The sequence below is a fragment of the Rattus norvegicus genome, chromosome 19 (genome assembly GCF_021556685.1).
Source record: "Rattus norvegicus strain SHRSP/BbbUtx chromosome 19, alternate assembly SHRSP_T2T, whole genome shotgun sequence".
In the NCBI taxonomy this organism is placed as follows: Eukaryota; Metazoa; Chordata; class Mammalia; order Rodentia; family Muridae; genus Rattus; species Rattus norvegicus.
Window position 1 is genome coordinate 68977367 of NC_141552.1, and position 21035 is coordinate 68998401.

Sequence of the window (21035 nt, forward strand, 5' to 3'; positions counted from 1 at the left end):
AGTCTTCTCACTAATCTTCCCTCATGTTTTCTTCTTCAGGGTCACCCAGAAGGTTCTGTGGAGAGAGAAGATGAACAGAGATAGCATGTGGTCCTGGAGGAACAAAGGGATTTTTTTTTTAAGGTAAAAGAATAAATCCATTTTCCCTCTTTCCTTCCCCTGCTCTCACAATGATGACTCCAAGACTAATTATTTATTAATAAATGCCTAGGCCATGAGCTTTGGCTCATTCCCTTACTCTATCCAAACCTGTTTAACACATTTGAACTATTCTGTCTTCCACGTGGTTAGATACCTGTCCTCAGGTTCATGTGTCCAAGTCCAGGGCTAATCATCTTTATTCTACCTGAGTTTGGCTCCCTGCTGCCTCAGCTCATTGGCCATAGGCATTTTATTGATAGATTCTCTCTATATTTTTTAGTGCTTTTTTTTTTTTTTTTTTTGGTTCTTGGAAGGGTCTCTTGTAGCCCAGGCTGCTCTTGAATCTGATATGTAGCCAAGGATGACCTTGAATATCTGATCCTCCTGCTCCCACCTGCCCAATTGCTGGGATTGTATGTAGGTACCACCGTTTAACACCGCTCAGAGTCAAACCCAGGCTTCAGGTATGCTAGGCTCTACCAATCACCCCGAGCCTCCCACAGACGTCAAAGTCTCCTATAGAAACCACACCTATCCAGGAACAGTGTGAACAGTAGATACCTGCTTGTATTTTTATTTTTAAGATTAGTTTGGCTTTTAATTATGTTGGCGCATGTGTAGGTGTCTCTGCATGTGTTTGTACACGTGAGCATTCCTGCTCACAGAGGTCAGAAGAGGGTGTTAGAGTCCCTAGAGCTGGAGTTTCATTTGCTTATGAACACCCAGTGTGGGTGCTAGGAACTGAACCTGGGTCCTCTGATGAAACAACGGTGCTCCTAACTGAAGAGCCATCCCCATCCCACTTGCCCCTCTACCCATGTTTTTTAATGAAATGTACTTACTATTGTAACTATTTAGATATTATGTATATATATCTATATACATATGTATATATCAAATGTTATTATGTTACTGTTTTTATATTCATATCTGTTTTTCCTAGTACCAGTGTCATTACGGATTATTTGTATTCTTTGTAGATACCTCCACATATTTTTCACAGAACATCTGCCTAAATATTAAGACATGTTCTTTTAGTGGCTGTAATTATATGCAGATTTTATTGGCCTAACTTCTTTTGGGTAGTTTAAAACTTTTCCATCAAAAACAGGCTTTACTCGGGTCTGGCAAGATGGCTAAGTGGATAAAGCGCCGGCCATATACAGGTGTGAGGACTGGAGGTCAGACCCCAGCAAGCCTGTCAGTGCTGGGCAGGTGTGGTTCTCCACCTTAATCCCATCAATGGGAAGGCAGAGGAAGGTGCCCTTGAAACATGTCGGCTAGTTAGACTAGCTGAACTACTAAGTCCTGGGCTCGAGTAAGAGACTCTCACTCGATATACAATGTAGAGAGAAATGAAGGAAGTCACTTGATACTGACTTCTGGCCTCCACATGTATGAGCACAGGTGTACCCCCATGCATATGAATCCATACACATACATACCACACATACGTACACATGCAAAAGCGGGGGAGGGATTGTATCTAGAACAATGAAAAACCCCAAAGGAGCCTTTCTGTAAAAGTCGTAGTGATGTAAAGAAAGGCTGGGGTTGTTCTGTCTCCCACAGACAAACAGCACTGAGATCTTGTGCACAGCATCTCTGTCCCCCAGAAGAAGCCCAAGTCACACAGGATGAAGAATATACTGGGGTCACATCAGCAGTTTCCACCTTCGCCGTGATCCTGGAGCCACAGTGGTAGGCATGAATGCAATGTAAGAGACAGCTAGGGCTGGGCTAGCCCCGTTGACAAAGCACTGGCCTTGCAACCCCAGGAACCCACATAAGGCTGCTTTCTACTCTATTCCTGGGGGCACCCCAGGTCATCTCCCTGCAAACTGTTGCAGCCCTGCCCAGGTAGGGCTATCTGAGAGTACTTGAAGGAGTGGATTGAGGGGGGGGATGCCTCCCACATCCTCCCACGACAGCAAGGGCATCCCTGTGTCCCTTCCGTGGCTATAGCAGGGATTTAAGATCTGAAGGAGCCGCTATGCCCCAGGACTGCAGGTGTGTGCACACTTCTCCCTGGAGCGAGTCAGACCATAGTGAGAACCGGAGGCAATGTGAGGGTGGTTTCTTAGCCTGCTCAAGGCTGCCTCGAGGACTCTGTCTGAAAGCCAGCAGCTGTCTGCAGAGGACCTAACGTGTTAAGATGCCAACATCACAGTTTGGAGATGGGAAATTGCAACTGTTATGTGACTTATTCCCACGGTGCACATAGGTGCACAGAGGTAACCCACAGGCTAATCGTGACCCTGAGATAGTATTGGTTTTCTCCTGGGAAGCTAGACCTCAGTGTGTATGTGTGTGCTCAGGCTTGTGTGTGTGTGTGTGTGCGTGTGTGCATGTGTGTGTGTGTGTGTGTGTGTGTTCAATTGTACATAGCACCTTAAAGCACATTTTATACATTTCTAAATCTCAGCTTATCTCAATGTCTCAGAAAACCTGGTCAGCTGAGGCCGCCTCCTGCATCCAGCAAAGGCAGGCACAAGCTATGAGCATCCTTCCCAACAGGCCTGGAGGTCTCCAGGGCTGAAAGCTGTTTGTTATCACCTCCCTACACTGAGCCCAGTGCCCATCTGTCACCGCACATGCATGTGTGCCACACTGATGATAAGGGACGAGTGCCCTTGCAGAAGGAATGACTCATCGAAAGGGGTTTAACATGTAAGCACAGGATGAAGAAAGGAGGCCTGGCTCGGTGACCTTGGCAGCCCTTCCCCGTGCCCACCTCTCCCCCATTCTTGATGGCATTTGAGTGTCCACATTTTTAACTCTGGGGACATCTTGAAAAAATAGCTTAGATTACACGAAAGCCCAGAGCAAAGGCTCTGTTGGGCAGGACCTGGAATCTTCTTGCTGAGCAAATTTCTGGCCTAAAAGAAAGGAAGTCTCTGAAAAGGGGAAGTAGGAAGGTTAGCTAGCTTTCTTCAGTTCCCTGGATCTGAGGGGCTTTGGGTATTGTGGTTTAAAATGGTGTATCTGTGGCTGGCAGGTGGCTCAGTGGGTAAAGGTGCTTGCTGCCAAGTCATGAGGACTTGACTTCCATCCCTAGAACCCACAAGATGGAGGGAGAGAAGTGACACTTGCAAGTTGTCCTCTGATTCCCCACCCCCCACCCCACCTACGCATGGCTTCACGCTCACACCTGCACATCACATAAATAAAATATTTAAAAAACGATGTAGGGGTTGGGGATTTAGCTCAGTGGTAGAGCGCTTGCCTAGGAAGCGCAAGGCCCTGGGTTCGGTCCCCAGCTCCGAAAAAAAAGAACCAAAAAAAAAAAAAAAAAAAAAAAAAAACGATGTGTTTGGCTGTCAAGATGACAAGCTGACAACGTTTGGATTTGGGGTTGATCGGATTAAGAAATTCCCTGAAGCAAGGGTACTAAGGAGGTTTGTTCAGCTTTGTATGTGTTGGGTGGTTGTTTCCAGGGACATTAAACTGAGCAGGGACGGCTGTCTTAAATGTGGGTGACACTCTTCCATGAACTGGAGTCCGGGACTATATAAAGAGAAGAGAGGAGAACTGCGTTCCTGCGATCATCTCTGTTCCTACAGCTGATACAATGTTACCAGCTAGCTCAAGCTCCGCCCACCATCCCTTCCCACCAACATGGACCCGATCCCCTCAGACAGTAAACCTGATGAAACCCCTTCCTTAGTTGCATGTAGATTTTTATCACAACAATGAGAAAAGTAACGAATACACACAGCCAAGATCAGATCCTTTTAGTGCTACCCAGAAGTCCCTGGTCACTGGGGTCCATCAGTTACAGTAGCAGAAGGCTACCACACAGGTGGTAAAGGGTTCACCACCACAAGTCTCTTTCCAGCTTTGTCCACAGAGAGCCTCAGGGACTGCATCAAAGGGCTCAAGGAAGGGTTCCGGCACTCGCCTTGTGGGGGGTGGGGGTGGGAAGCAGCCTGCTACTGTCTCTGTCTTCCCTGGAACACACTTGCCATGGCTTAGGCTTGGGGCTCCCTTGAGAATCCAGTAAACTGCTGGTTGATTACATTTTCTCCTGCCTGGTAAACTCACTCGGAATTTCCCAAGTTGAAGAAAGAAGGGCTGGGGGCCATGGGCAAGGCAGGTGCCTTGGGTTCCAGAAAGGACCACTGAAATAAAGTTGCTTAGCCAAAAATGTGGTTGTTTGAATTACCAGTCACTACTTGAACATCACCCAAGGTCCTATGGTGAGGAAGTGAAACTTGCCAGAGGGGGGTTTTTCCACACAGTTTTCAGGGTCACTTCCTCTACGTGGGACACAGGTCTCCAAGCCCCCTGCCCTCCTTGTCCTTCTCACTTGGGCACAGCTCAGAGGTCACCCTATGCTGATCCCTTTCCAACCTGACTGTGCATCTCTTGTCACTACCATCCATGGGTCCTCAGGGTCTCTGCATCCTGATTGGCTGAGCACCACAGCACATGTGACCTGGAGAGTCTGTCTGGGCTGAGCTGAGTGGTGATTGTAACTTGCACGAGGGAGATTGTCACAAAATTGCAGGGATGCTTGGTTCAGAGACAGGGCGTTCAATCTAAGACCTTACACATGCTTCATCCACTCTTTCCTCATCAAGAAGCCTTCTCTCTTTCCAGCCAGCCCCTGCATTAGCAGGGTTCTGCAGAGGGTCAGGGCCATTATGTATTATATATTAGGAATACCTCGGGAGGATCTGGGTCGTCCAGCAATGGCCATCTGCGTTCTGGGCAAGCAGAGAACTTGGAGATGTCCGGAACACAATCTTCCCAGCCCCTGATGCTTCCTAGCACCAGATTGGGTGGGAGGCAGAGAGTGGGCGTTTCTGTACCTGGTGAGAGGCCCGCACTTTGCCATATGTGGCTGGCACCCTACCTCTGCTGCTCTATGGTTGTAGAGATGTTCGGCCAGTGAGTTCCTAAGTTCACATCCAGCTGCTGCTCATCAGACACTGGTGTCCCTGTTGCCGAGTTGTACCTGGTGCCTTGTGCACTGTGGCAAAGGCAACATCACCAGGAATCGTGGCAACCAGAGGAATAGTTCTGTGTGGCCATCAGGGGGTTGACATCAGTATTCAAGGGGAGGAAAACCACAACTTGATTTTGGACAGACCTGGGTGGGAAAGGCGTGACCCAAGGAGGCCAAGGGGAAGAAAAACTCTTCAGAAACTCTTTGGATTTCCCTTTTGTCCTGGTGCTTAGCTTGCCCCTCCAGGCAATGGTGGCACCTGTGAGTTAGATCCCTCTTCCCCTTGCTGTGTCAGTCACGGTGACAGCCACCACACAGCTCTCTCGTTAGCAAATTTAATGGCTTTTAATAACTGAAGAGTGCTTTCCAGCACTGTTTACCGTCTCCGTGTTTTTTCCTTTGTGGCACTTCTAAACAGTTATATATTTTACTTGCTTCAAGAGGACAAATTAGCACCCCTCAAGCCCTTGTTTGCTTTTTCTATCACTCAAAAGAAGCTCTTTTCAATGTCTCCGCCTTTGGGTCTAAACAAGGAATATGGTAAGACAACTCTATTGTTAAAAATAGCCCCTTCTGCTGGGTGATGATGATGAAAACCTTTAATCTCAGCCCTTGAGAGGCAGAGGAAAGTGGGTCTCCGGGTTCAAGGCCAGCCTGGCCTACAGAGTAAGTTCCAGCAAAGCCAGGAACCCCTGTAAAGGTAAAAGAAAGGGGGTGGGGCTGGGAGTGGGAGAAGGGAAGAAAACGGTAGCCCTTTCTAATGTATTCTATTCCTATGAGAGTTTTGACTGCATACGTGTATGTGCACCACATGCATGCCTAGTGCTCACGGAGGCCAGAGGATAACATGAGGTCCACTGAAATCTGAGCTACATGTGGTCACGGACAACCACGTGGGTGCAGGGAGTGGAACCCGGGACCTCTGGAAAAGCAGCCAGTGCTCTTAATTGCTGAGCCATCTCTTCAGCACTGACAGCCACTTTTAAAACTGTGATTTCTGAAATGGCTTCAGGTTCGCTAGAGCTAGCTAATAGTGTCAGTGCTAAGCTCCCTGCTTTAGAATGAAACATTTTGGGGGTACTAAGGACTGAACCTAGGAAGCTGATAATTTCCTAGCAATATTTTATCCTTAGCGATATTCCTCGGAAAGAAATCTCAGGAGCAATGGTCTGAGAAACCCCTGCAGAGGCATGTGTGCGGGCGTGCATGCGTGCGTGCGTGCATGGGTGCGTGCATGTGTTCATGTGCATATTTGTGTATATTTGGGTATATAAACCATACGTGTACATGTGTGTGGGTTCAAGGTCAATGTACCATGGGAACCTTCGTTTAGCCATCTGTTTTGAGGGGTCTTTCACTGGTGCCTGAAGCTCACTGGGTTGGAGAGAATGGCTGGCCACAGAACCCCCAGAAGTCCTCGAGTCTCTACCTCCTCAATACTGGGATGATAGACAGGCAGCATCACACGAGGCTTTGTTATGTAAGTCTGGGGACCAAGCACGTTACTGGCTTAGCCATCTCCTCAACCTCTTGGATGAGTTTTACAAACGCAACATCCGACCTTGGCAGAGCAGAACTGCCCCCGGAGCCACACACAGTTACAGCCACCAAGGACTAGGCTGAAAGCTCTGATGCCTGGCTCTGCTCCACATGGAGAAAGTAAATGCCGGCCAGAGGGCCCAGTGCACGCACTGTTGGCCAGTGCGACAGGGGCTCTGCTAACCCACTGACAGAGACCAAGACAAAGCCCACCTTCAGGAAGCCAAAGGGAGCCAGGAAACAATCTGGCCCTATGGGGAACTAGGGGCACTTGGGAGACGGGAATGGATATTTTGTTCCTTCGGTTTCTGAGCTCGTTTTTTAATAAGAGCTAAAGAAAAAGTCCAGACCCGAAGCATCTTACAAACAGAATTCCTCCTTTATAAACACATCTGCATGCTCATGGTGGGGCCGGGGATCATTAGCCAGTGTGTCTGTCCCAAGGCACCATGGGTATTTGCTGCCACTCAAAGACCACTGTGATGTGGTTCCTGTTCAGTTCTCCTGTAAAGAGGCTTTTGCTCTGGTGAAATAGGACGGCTTAACTTTGAACCGGGGCACATAGCCCACGGTGCATTTGTTATGGGGTACATCAAAGCATCAGGAAGCTGTCAGGAGGTCTCCAGAAGTCTGCACAGGCCCCGGAAGCATTGGGCCATGACAAGGGCGAAGGGCGTAAGCAAACTCATTTCCACACTCACTGATGTTGGGCCGCACTGTGGGGCCACCCTATCAGGCTTAAGGTAGCTGCTGTTCAAAAGGCCGGTCCTTGCCTTGAAATGAGAAGGGCTCCTGGTTAGAATCTGGGAAGGCATCAGAAAAAGCCAGACTCTTTATGCCTACCCGGTCTGCCTTCACTGTACACAAACAAATGGATTAGTTGTAAGATGTAATGGTGGGACCTAGTGAACGGCTCTTAGTGTGTTCCCTCCCACGCAGAAAATGTAAATAGAACCTTAAGAAATAGTGGTGAGTGGACTGACCCTGGACTCTGACCCCATAGGTAGCAATAAATATCCTAGTAAGAGCACCAGTGGAAGGGGAAGCCCTGGGTCCTGCTAAGACTGAACCCCCAGTGAACTAGTCTATGGGGGGAGGGCGGCAATGGGGGGAGGGTTGGGAGGGGAACACCTATAAGGAAGGGGAGGGGGGAGGGGGATGTTTGCCCGGAAACCGGGAAAGGGAATAACACTCGAAATGTATATAAGAAATACTCAAGTTAATAAAAAAAAAAAAAAAAAGAGTTAGGTCAGTTAGACGACTATTGTTAATTTTAAAAGACCCTAGTAAAAAAAAACCTCTGTACATTCCAATTCAAACAATAAAGCTGGCTTTACAATCAAAAAAAAAAGAAAGAAAGAAATAGTGGTGAGAAGCCATGTGTGAGCACACATGTAGAGGTCAGAGGACAATTCAGGCGCCATTCCTCAGAGGTTGTCCACCCTGTGTTTTGTGGCAGGCCTCTCGCTGGCCTGGAATTTGCTGACCAGGCTAGGACGGCTGTCCAGCGAGGCCCAAGATCTCCCTATTTCTGCCTCCCCAGCACCAGAACGACAAATGTGCATCACCATGATTAGCCTTTCTCATGGGTTCTGTGGATCAAACTCAGGTCTCTTGCTTCTAGGCATGGACAGTAGCCCCAGGCCCTTGTGACATGGGTTATTCTGTGGCTGTTTTGGCAATGGGGGTGGAACCCAGGGCTTTGTGTATGCTAGGTGGGTGATCTATGACTGAGTCATATCCCGGCCTGTAACGAGCTTCCTATGGGAGGAGAGGAGAGTCTTGGGAGACGGGATGGAAAGTCCAAGTCCAAGTCGGAGAAATGCATTGTTTTCTTTCTTCTCGTCTAGTGAGACCTCCCAGGAGGCTTTGCTCTCCCACGAGTTGGGCATCATTTCCTGCTGGGGAGAGAGCAAGGTTAGAGAAAGTGAAGGAGCTCCAGGGTTATCATCAAATGAACGCCTGCCTAGCATAAGGGGCTCCTGTCCCCAGTGAGGTCAAGGGAGGGATTCCTAGGAAGTGAGGTCCCAGGAGAACTGAACAAGCAGCAAATGGTTGGCAGGGTGCACAGGCTGTGTGCAAACCGCCATGTGGCCCCAAACTGTCCAGCGGCAGAAGTTCACATGCTGCTTCCCAGCCTGGAGGAAATCCGAGGACGGAAAAATGCATCTCCAGGGTTTGTGTCCATTAAAAGGGACAGGGAGCTGACAGGGGCCCCCACCTAGAGACAAGCTGAGCCCTGGTCATTCAACACTCTGGGGCACATACATCTTGCTCAGCAGTTTGAAGAGGTGACTACATCCCAGGAATCCCAGCGTGGCAAAGTGCACCCTCGCTTAGAGGTGGGGAAATGTGAGACCCTTGGAGGGCTCAGGCTTGCCAAGGTCACAGGGAGCCTCAGCAGAAGTTCAGTGATCAGCAAAGTCGCAACAAGACACGGAAACGTGAGAAGGACACGGGGAGGGGAAAGAGCACCCAGACAGAACCGAGCTAATCACCAGCATAAATTCTTTAAGTGATTTCTTAAGCTTGAAATTTGATCAGGAATTTATTGTGCAAGTTGGATGCTAAGGCTTGGTCAAGGCTTGGGCATTTCACCCTGAATAGCCTCTGTATCATCTCATTAAATGCGTGCAAACTGGAGTCACGTCAGCAAGCATTGTGTCACAAAAGAGAAAGCCCCTAAAACACATAGAGATAGACAAAGAGATTAGGGGTCAAGCCTTCTAGACCTAGACAGCCAGACAGTAGCTTGTCCCTTCTCCGGGGGGTATAATGAGGTCACATCATTCCCAGGACCAGGGTAGGTAGACAGTGTGGGTCAGTTTGTGTCACAGCAATGGGGTATCTTAGAGCCTTTCCTGGGGAGATATAACAAAACGTCAACTCACCCAGCAAGAGAGGATACTGGTACTAACGGATTCCATCTGTGCCTGACTTGGTGAACCAATGGGCTTATTGGGGTGACTCATAGACAGCCACACCCCGGGCAAGTCCCCTGGGCAACAAGACAGTCACACCAACAAAGAGTCCTACCTATAAGATGGATGATTGACAGTTTGTATGTGATGGGTCATCTGGGCACCTTTCAGGCAGCTACACTGTGACGAGTCTCCCTCATCCCCCTCAGTTGTCTGCCTCTTGTCTAGTGTCAGGTAGGGGCTGAATCTTGAGGATCCCATGAGGGCTCTGGGATCCTGATGGTCTAGCCTCCTGCACATCGTCACAGCAACTCTGACTCAGAAGTGCCCCCTGCCCTTGCAGTCTGGTCTTTGGGTGCTTACAAGGAAGTGTGTTGTTTGGGAAGCATGGAGGCATTCTAAAAGCTCGGCTTCCCTGTCATCCAGCAGCACTGACAAGTCCATTCCTTTCAAACTGGGGAACCAAGCTACAGTAGAGACCTAGGGTCCCTGGACACCTGCAGAATACAGACAGCGCCCCCTAGAGAACAGGGGGTGAAATGACATCTGAGAAACTTCCTGGTTAAGGCTTATGGGAGGCAGGGAAGTCGAGGTTGTCGTCCACGTGCACACACCTGCATGCACATACATTATACACATACACATACACACATGCATGAACACACACATGCATGCACAGGCACATGGACACATACACATGCACAGGCACATGGACACGTACACACACACACATACACACACACAGACACTTATACTTTTAATATTATTTACCAGCTTTTGGCATTATTTTACTCTATAAATGTTGGCTCATTAGATTCCCACTGGTCAAGTTATGTGCAGGTTACATGAATCATAACTCCTCTTTTCTCTTCTCTCTCTCTCTCCCTCTCCATCTCCCTCTGTCTTTCTCTCTCCCCCTCCCTCCCTCTCCCCCTCTCCCTCTCTCTACCTCTCTCTCTCCTCTCTCTCTTTCTCTCTCCCTCTCCTTCTCCCTCTCTCTCCCTCTGCCTCTGTCTCTCTGTCTGTCTGTCTCTGTCTCTGTCTCTCCCTCTGTCTTTCCCTCCCCCCTCCCTCCCTCTCTCCCTCCCCCTCTCCCCCACCCTCTCATCCACCCCTTCTTCCCTCCAATGGACACCAAGCTCCCTACATGTCCACTTGCTCGGCTCTTGCACCAGAGTTGACAGGATGCATTTGCATGGTCCACCCTGACAACCCAGATCATTCAGGTGGTGGAGGCAGGAGCCATAGATTTCTCTGCAGCCACCATGGTCTGTGAACATGACTTCCTGTCTAGTGAGGTATCAGCTACTTTTCTCACTGAAGTGACAAAATACCTGGCCTGTAGCCATTTAAGAGAGAAATGGTTTGTTATGGCCTATAGTTAAGTTCATACCATCTGTCACGGCAGGGAGGGAGGGCATGACGGCAGTAACAGGAGGCCGGCTGACCACACTGCAGCCACAGTTAGGATGCAGAGAGGTGAACAGCAAGGAGGGCCGGACTATAAAACCTCAAGGCCCACCCCCTAGTAACCAACGTCCTCTGGTGAGGAGCCACCTCCAAAAGGTTCTAAAACCTTCACCAAACCTACCAACAGCTGGTAGCTAAGTGTCCAAGGACTTAGGTCTGCGGGGGACGAGTCACATTCAAATGCGAACATCTCACGCTGTGTAGTCTCAGGTCTGTGAGTGTCCGATTTATAAAGGTTTCAACATCTGTCCACTCTGCTTTAGGTCTCACCTTGGCTAACTCACACCAGGGCCAACATTTGTTCCCAATCTGACTGAGGCTTTGGATCCAGAATGTGTGAGGAACTTTCATACCTCAGCAACCAAAAACAATCAATAAAGGAGGGAAGACGTGCTGAATAGATGCTTCCCAAAAGACAGTCTACAAATGGCCAGTTAGCACTCGGAGATGTTCAGCCTCATTAGTCACTAGGAAATGTGCATTCCAAACACAGTAAGATAATCACTTAACTAGGGTTAACATTAAAAACAGAAAGAAAAATCGCCCAACAATAATAGACTATTACTGAAGACACAGAAGAACTGAAACTTTCAGCCTCTACCAACCGGAGCGGAAAATTTTGTTAACACGGTGTTCTGAGTATCTTAGAGAGTCTATGAGTGGGGCAGCCATTCTGTAAGTGTTTACCCAAGAGCGACAAAAATAATTATGTGTATGTGTCCATGTGCCTGTGCATGCATGTGTATGTTCATGCGTGTGTGTATGTGTATGTGTATAATGTATGTGCATGTTTAAGGTTCTCTCTCTCTCTCTCTCTCTTTCTCAACTGAAGAAAATGCCAATCACTCATCAGTACATAAGACAACTCTGGTGCATCTTATGCACAGAATAGAATATTCGAACTCAGCACCTAAGAGAAATAGACTGAGTCAAAAGTCCTTGATGTAAACTTGGAGCCCCGCACTTCTGAGCCCTGTTCCAGGTCAGCCTCATTTCTTCTTCTTGCTTTCTGGGTTTTGTATCTGGGTTCATGTGGATCTCCTCTGAGGATGTACTCATGTAACTTCATAGATGGGCCAGAAGTTAAGCCAAATGTATACAGTAGTGCATACTTCATGCTGTCCTAGAGTAGCTGAAGCTAGCCTGTTTTAGTAGAAACCGGGCCATGGATTGTTTGGACGGCGAATAGAAGGGAATTCTGGGAAGGGCACAGGTGGGGTATCTGTCAGATTTGGTTGAATATAGTCGCCACTTATTTAAAAACTTGTGTATCTATGGGGCTGGGGAGGAGGCTAGTCAGTCTTGTGCTTGGTGGACAACCTGGAGTTCTGTCCCTAGAGCCCATTTGACAGAAAGACAGACATGGTGCTAAGAACTTGCAATCCCAGCTGGGAAAGTGGAGTCCTGAGACTCCCCGCTAGACATCTTAGCCTAATTGGTGACCTCCAGGCCACGGAGAGGGAGAGAGTATAACTCAAGTAGAAGTGGACAGTGCTCCTGAGAACGAAGCCCATGGCCATCCTGTGGCCTCCACACACACATAGGCTATCGTGTCTCACACACACACACACATTTTAAAAACCCCATCTTTGTATTGTGGCTTTATGTGTGGAAGTAAGCATAGAATACAACCAGGAATGGTCACATTTTCCTTCATAGAATAGAAGCACCTGGTCCAAACTAGAAACCACAAAGAGCAACTGAGGTAGGTTTCATTGGAGTAACCTATAGGTCTAAAAGTTCTCCCTAGGGGTTGGGGATTTAGCTCAGTGGTAGAGCGCTTGCCTAGGAAGCGCAAGGCCCTGGGTTCGGTCCCCAGCTCCAAAAAAAAAGAACCAAAAAAAAAAAAAAAAAAGTTCTCCCTAGCTCAGGGCACCGTAAAAGCCACTATGAGAGCTCCAAAAGAAATGGAAGTTGAGGAGGAGGGAAGAATGTAGCTTCTTGTAAAGGAGATAAGAGAGGAGGAGGCTTTTTCTCCCCAGCTTAAAACAGTCTCTTCGTATAATTAAACCTCTGCTGATTTACAAGACCTGGTAGGCAGGCAGAAGGCTGGAATTCAAAGCCCGCCTTTCAGCACGATGCGCTCTAAACAAAGCAGAAGAAGCAGTAATTATAAATTGTTGTTACTGTTAATTAACCGCTGGAGGCCACAGGGAAGATTAGTAGTCCGTCTGGGAGAGAGAACTCCAGGTCTTAAGTTCACAAGGGGCTTGAAGGTAACTGACAGCCTCATAAACCTCGACAGATGACCAGACACTGTATTCCAGGGGCCACTGGGATAACTCAAACCAAGTCAGCCTTACAGTGTCGAGAGGGAAATCTAGACATGGTTGTCTCAAATGAGCTTCAGGATGGAGAACAAGAGCAGATCCCCGAGCTCCTAGGTAAAAGTGTGGTTCTGAAATACAGCCTGAGGCAGAGTCACTGGCCAAAGACAACCAGTGTTCCTTCCCTCACTTCAGTTTTACTTTCAATGTTGTTTTATTTGGTACGGATTTCTTACAAACGCACACCCCCACCCCTCCACACCCCTCCGGAGCGCACCCAAGATGATCCAGACTTCGAAACAGCCAGGCTACGGTATTACTTTGTGGTCTTGTTAACTGGCCCTGGTTTGGAAAGCACTGCTGGACTCCTGGACACTATCCCAGGCACATGGTGTTCCCTAGCCAGCCAGGCAGAAGGACATTAGCAGACCAGGAGATCCAGCCAGATGTAACGAGCCGACCTCGTAAATACTGTTGGGCTCTTGGCAGCGAGTTTCAGCATACTGTACTTCTGGACTCCAGGCATATGCTTTACAAGTGGGAACAGAGGTGGCTTTCTTTCGTTTGTATGAACGTGCGTGTGCGTGTGTGTCCCCAAGCGCACGCACAACTAGGTAATGCTCATCCTTTGATGCAGAGACCCTTGTTTTTATTTGGAACTTACTTTGTCTAGGTTAATCATTAACCTGGGTAAGCCTCTGGGATCTACACGACCGGCCTCCCTGCTCTGGGATTGTGTGTACCTACACACTCAGCTTTTTCATAAGTTCCAGGAACCTAACTCAGTTCCTCTTGCTTGATGAGCATCTTGTGCAGCAAGCTATCTTCCCCACCTCTGAGCTGCCTTCATTAACATGGGTACAGTCTGCCCTTTTTGGCCTCTCAGGGTCGGGCTAGCTACCCGGTGCTTTTTAACGTGGTGGTTGGGCAGAGGCTGTAGTCAGGTTACCTGAAGGCTGGAAGGGATAGTGAGGGCTGTTGACACAGAACCATACTCCCGGATTCCCTGGGACTGTGGGATCCTGGGATGTCAGAATCAAGCAGAAACCCTGAATCTCAGTGGGGACATGTGACAAACGGGTGGAAAGGTGACTGGAAGACTTAAACCAACAGTACTGATCTTGAAGGCATGAGGGACAGGACTGAAGCTTCTTTTGGTCAATCAGGAGAAGGACCTGCCTGGGGATTTATCTGACCAATCACAGCCATCTTTGTTACATCTCCACCAATCTGACCAATCACAGCCCTCTTTGCTACATCTCCACCAATCCTGAGACTCAGGTCATCCCAGCCAGGGTAGGGGACTGCTGGGCTGAAGGGAGCACCCTCTCAGGCATGTCAGTTTGGGTTGGTGCATGCCCCGTGCGAACAGTAATCATCTCGTGTTTTGTCATGAATCACTCTTGTGCCTCAGCTTAGCTTGGTCCCAGCAGAGCTGCTCGAAAAGTGTGGAAGTGATAGATGCTTTGTGAGCCACAGAGAAGAGGAGCGACAGGGCAGGAACGTGCGACGCAATAGACTAAACACTACATACACCTCACTACTTCACGGGACATACTTATGCTAAAACCCTTCACTGTTTATCTGCATCGTTTTTGCAGCAACTCAGACACACTGAGCCCTGTCCCTCTGTATATAGAGTGTGGGACTCTCAAGCCTCTTTTCTCTTTGGACTTTTGCCACTGACAGGGAAAGTTCCTGGAATTCTCACGGGGGCTAGTGTTTCCGACTTCTTATGGTGTAGGAGGAGCGAGTAGTCTGGTTCCTCACCCCCCAGCAGTACTGCTCCTGGACAGCAATGGTTTCTATCCAATTCAGTGTTGTCTTCATGTCACCAAGACTTCGGGGGTGAGGTGAGGGTGGGGTTCTGACAGGAAAGGCAGCCAGGCCACACAGTCATTATGAAAAGCTGCGGGTCTTCTAAACAGGGGAGCCACTCCTGCACCCTATCCTAAGTCCCACAGTGAAGAAACATTCCCAAGGGTACCAGGTCTGCATATGCATGAGTGGTCATCACAGAGTACTCGGGTGGCAGTCCCTGGGCATCACAGCCGCCTGAGCAGCGTTCATTGGCTTCCCCAGCCCAGTGCTCTTTTACAGGATGCAAGCAGGTGGGCCACAGGACTCTACCATGGCCTCTTGGAGGGAGATTGCTAAGTCAGGCTGCCACGGACCCCACAGTACATTCAATCCCAGCAACTCACTCTCCTCACATGTCACAATGAAATCCAATCGAGTTAATGTGTCCAACAGGCCTACTGTGACACACTTTAAGAGTGTCTCTAGTTTTTGCTGTGACTGAATCCCATAGCTTAGCATGTTTGGTGTGTGGGGCAGTGGGCTGGTATGTTTTCAAAAGTACTATTTGTAATTTGGGAAACACTAGGTATAAAACTTATAGTTCTGAGAGAGATTTAAACGGCGTCCATCATCATCATCCCACCACCGTTAACATTTCAAATTACCTCTCCCCAGTTATTCTCATGCAGGTGTTTTCCATTTAATTTTATTTTAATGCAATAGTAATTACTCGGTGTGTGTAGCGTCCTGGGCTATTCCTCTAAGTCTGTTTCTCCCCCCCACCTCTGATTGTAAATGGATCCCCAGTGATGCTGAGACATTACAATATCCTGTGCGGTGGCCAGGCTGACTGAGATTCAGTGGCTCAGCAATAAGGGGAGAGAGAGAGAGAGAGAGAGAGAGAGAGAGAGAGAGAGAGAGAGAGAGAGAGAGAGAGGAGAGAGGGAGAGAGGGAGAGAGGGAGAGAGGGAGAGAGGGAGAGAGGGAGAGAGGGAGAGAGGGAGAGAGGGAGAGAGGGAGAGAGGGAGAGAGGGAGAGAGGGAGAGAGGGAGAGAGGGAGAGAGGGAGAGAGGGAGAGAGGGAGAGAGGGAGAGAGGGAGAGAGGGAGAGAGGGAGAGAGGGAGAGAGGGAGAGAGGGAGGAGAGGGAGAGAGGGAGAGAGGGAGGGAGAGGGAGGGAGAAAGAGAGAGAGAGAGAGAGAGAGAGAGAGAGAGAGAGAGAGAGAGAGAGAGAGAGAGAGAAGAGGCTGATCATGAGCACATGGAAAGGGGAGAAGGGAATGGGGAGGGAGCGGGAGCAGGAAGGTAAAAGTAAGAGAGAGAGGAGGGGGAAATAGCCCCTGTTGTAGTGAGTCAGGCAGCACACCTGGCGGTTGCCAGGTAACTGTGGGGCGGAGCTTAGGCAAAATGGAAACAATAAGGAACTTGGTTCTTTCTGTCTCCGTTCTGGTCAGAATTAAAACATCTGGCATAGGAGGAAGGGAAGCCCTTCCTCAAGACTCGAGGTAGACACATTTCTAAACACAGGAAGAGGGCGAAGATGCTGGTTAGCGGGAATAAAAAGCCAACGTAATGACGCTGTTTTACAGCGTTGTAAAAAGCTGAAGGATGTGCGCTAGTGCAGAGAGTGGGGGCTCAGGAAGGGGAAGTGAGTGGATGCTTTGTGCTCTGTGGGGAGAAGGAGGGGGAGGGGGAGGAAGAGGAGGAACAGCAGGAGGAGCAGGAGCAGGAGGAGGAACAGCAGGAGGGGGAGAGGGAGGGAGGGGAGGAGGAGGAGGAGAGGAGGAGGGGGGAGGAGGAGAAGGAGGAGCAGGTGAAGAAGAGGGAGGGAAAGGAGGGACAGGGGAGGAGGGGGAGGAAGAGGAGGAAGGTGCCACGGCAGGTAGACTAAACTCTTCCTCTTTTTCCTCAGCACACCAAGGACGGGCTGGCCCTGGGCAGGTCATGGGAGAGTCCCTCAGTGTCAGCCAGTGGCTTAGAGGAGCTACAGGGCACAGGGCAGCAAGCTATACATTGCTCTGGAGGCTCCACAGTATCACCGCCAGGGACCTAGGAGGGGACAAACCATAGCGACTCAGTTGTGGTTTCCATTGTTGTGAAGAGAGAGCAGCTCCTATAAAGGGCAATGTTTAACAAGGGCTGGCTTACATTTCAGAGATGTAGCCTATTATCATCATGGCAGGCAGAAATAGTGCTGGAGAGGTAGCTGAGAGATCTACATTTGATAGGCAGGCAGCAGAAAGAGATGGTGACACTGGGTCTGGCTTGGGCATTTGAAACCCCAAAGTGCTCCCCCTGCCCCAGCCACTCCCCCCTCGACAAACTTCATCCAACAAGGCCACACCTCCTAATGCCATTCCCTAAGCATTCAGGGAGCCATTCTCATTTGAACCAGCGCATCACAGGTTTCTCTTCTTTGTTCCCCCACTCCCCTTCTGCCCTAGCTAGATTAGCCGTCAGCTTGGCGCAGTCTACAGTCACCTGAGAGGAAAGTCTAGATTGAGGAATTTCTGAACTCAGTCCAGCCTGTGGGTATGAGTGCTGGAGATTAACCCCGCCTACCACGGGCGGCGCCATCCCTTTCTAGGCGCCACTTCAAGTCAGGTCCTGGGATGTATAAGAAACCTGGGTAAGCCAGACCGTATGTGACCCAGCAAGACATGTTTTTGTATTACCTTAGTTCTGAGTACCCTGTCTGGAGGTAACGCTGTACCGAATGGCAGGCTGGTCTGGTCTGCCTTGGATTTCCTGCCCTGAGTCTTTGTCCTTATTTATAGTAGTGAAATGTGATCTAGAAGTAAAAGCGGAAATACCCTTTATCTCCCAGGATGCTTTTGGTCAGACTGTTTTTTATCACAGCAATGGAAAGGAAAGTAGAACTTCCTTTTCCTTTGTTCTGGCAGAGAGGGTCAGCAAATACATTTTTTTTTTGATTTATCCAGCTGCAGCTATGACTTATGAAGTGAGCGATGGGGTAGGGGAGGGAAACTGCCAGCATATTTATTTAGCTATTTTATTCGGTTCTTATGTCTACCTCCCTTCCACCACTCCCACCACACACACACACACACACACACACACACACACACACACACACACACACACACACACTAGGTAGGAGAGAAAAAGGTAGGAGGAAAAAGGGGACATAGACCTCTTTAGACTTCTTCCTGCTTATTAGGGTTGTTGCTTCCTAGGGGGCAAGTCCAGTTTTCATCGGCACACGATCCAGCAATCTAGCAAACACAGCAGCAGCGGGATCAGCAGCTACCACAGCCCACTCAGGCTCTCCCATTTATGAGTCCCCAGAATTAAACTATCTGCAGCTGGCAAAAATCACAGCCCTGCTAGTGCACAAGGCAAATCATAGTCACCTGCTGTGAAGTGGCCTCTTATCCCACACCTAGGAGTAAAACAAAAACATACTCATATCGCATAACCTTTTTTTTTTTTTTTTAAAGAAACCAAAATCCTCTCTACAGGGGAACAGTGAAGAAATGCTAGATTCAGGGCTTCTCCACCTGTGGGTCATGACCTCCTTGGCAAACTATCTCCAAAAAGCCTTACAATTCATAAAAGAAGCAACATTGTAGCTATGAAGTAGCAACGAAAGTAATAATTTTGTGACTGAGAGCCACCATGGCACAAGGAACTGCATTAGGCTTGCACCACTAGGAAAGCTGAGAGTCACTGAAGCATTACAGTTGAGAACAAGATGATGATTCAATGGGTTGGGGATTTAGCTCAGTGGTAGAGTGCTTGCCTAGCAAGTGCGCAAGGCCCTGTTTTCGGTCCCCAGCTCCGAAAAAAAAAAAAAAAAAAAGATGATGATTCAAGATTGGTCTTTTCAGAACAGAGAAGCCACTGTAGAGGCCAGGGAACAGAATGCTAGCCTAGCTCTCCTGCTCGAGGGTGCCCTGGGGGGTATGTTCAGCGCATTGCTGGGCTACACAGAGCAGGGCAGTCTGCTGCATGGCGTTGTGGGCAGTGGGTGTGAGCCTCTTCTCTTCCCAACAAGTCTTAACTCTGCTCTTCCTTGGGAAAACAAATCAAGGAGCTGGAGGTAGGGGCTTTAGGAAGGGATCCTTCTACCCATGTCAGATCAATATCACACTGGGGTGGCAGAAATCAGGAGTCCAGAATCTCAGGTTTCATCGGATTGTGTAAAACTGTAAAGCCAAGACACAGAGCAGGCTCTGAAGTGCCCCGAGTCGGCTGAAGAGAGGCTCAGCTGCTGAAGTGGTTATATCGTAAAGTTAGGAACCAGGATCCAAACTCCAGAACTCAGGGCTTTAGAAAGGGGGCGTGGCTATAATCCTAGCTTGAGGAGGTGGCATAGGCAGATGCCTAGAGCTCCCTGGACAGGCAGCCTAGCCTACCTGGCAAATTCTGAGCCAGTGACACTTTGTCCCAAAAAACCCAATATGGTTAGCACCTGAGAATGAGAGCCGAGGCTGTCTTCTGGCCTCCACATGCTTGTCCACATCCACACACACACAAGTCCACCCCCATCCCACTGGGTCTCAGACAGATGCGGCTTTAAAGTACAGTGACATTGGACCCAGGGAGGGAATCACATCGTGTTGGCTATCTGTGACTTTCAAAGGTCTCGTGTCACACGGTCTGCCTGCAGACTCTTTAACATGTTGTTAAGTAGAGGACTACCTCACCTGGGAGTGGTGGGAGAGGGAGACTCCAGTCCTCTCGTGGGGACAAGCTCAACTCCCCTTTCCTGTGTTATATACCATGCAGATGATTCTGGGAACAGCAGGGCCTGACCACATTCCCAGCATCCCTTTCTCTCTGCTTCTGACTGCAGATGCATTCTGACCAGCTGCCTCATGTTCCTGTCGCTGAGACATCCTGTCACCATGGACTGGACTGACTGTACCTGCACATGGTGAGTGCCCCCCCAAAAGCTTCCTCCTTTGTGCTTTTGTGCTGCTTCGGTCAGGTATTTGAGCCAGCAATGAGAATAGTAATTAGCACAGATGGGCTTAGAGACATTTTCATGAGAAAAGGCTGCATAGACACAAGGATAGTGTTCCTGGATGGATGATGTAGCCCTGGGCAAGCCTCCCCTGTGTGCAAGAGTTTCTCTGTGAGTTTGGTATAATTTACAAAGCTCTTTGAACTGAGCCTTGCCACAGCTCTGTATGAACACTGGCCAATACCACTGGTGAGATATGGGAGACGGTTCAGAGGCGGCACCGAGGACACCGAGGGAGGAGAAGCTTGAGCTAGCCTGGGCTACAGAAAGATCCTGTCTTTAAAGAGAGAATGAGAGGGGAGAGGGAGAGCGCCCAGGGCCCTGCACATCTATGTAGACATTTTCTTTGTTTCCTCTGATATTGATTCTCTACATCTGGCACCGAGGTACGGGAAACAACCCAACCCCCAGCAAGCCTTACAATTCCAGACCTCTTGCCAGTGGTGGAAAGTGCTAGAGGGTTAATATCTAAAATGGATGTTTTGGATTTGAGAAGCACTTAGGAGTCTATACATGTATTCTCTGTGTGATAGGCTCTCCTCAGGGTGACTCCATGCAGGTGCAAGAGGCGGGAGGCAGGTTACCCATCGGGATAGTAAGTGATACACCATTAGAGTAATACAGGGCTATCAACAGTGCTGGGGTGACAGTGGCAGGTGTGGTTCTTGCCAATCTTCTTAGGCAATTTCTTTTTAAACAGCGGGAAACTGAGCTGTTAGATTGGCATTTGTTGCTGAAGGGAGTCCAAAAGAGTGTGTGTGCGTGCGCGCGCGCTTGCCTGTGCGTGTGTGTGTGTGTGTGTGTGTGTGCGCTCGCGCTTGCGTGTGTGTGCGTGTGTGCGTGTTACATACACAAACCAGTGAAGGTAAGGATTCCTGGAAATGGCTTTCTCATCCAGGATGGAGGGTGACGGAGCACAAGCCCAGCTGGACACATGCTCGACTGAAAGGGTTTTCAG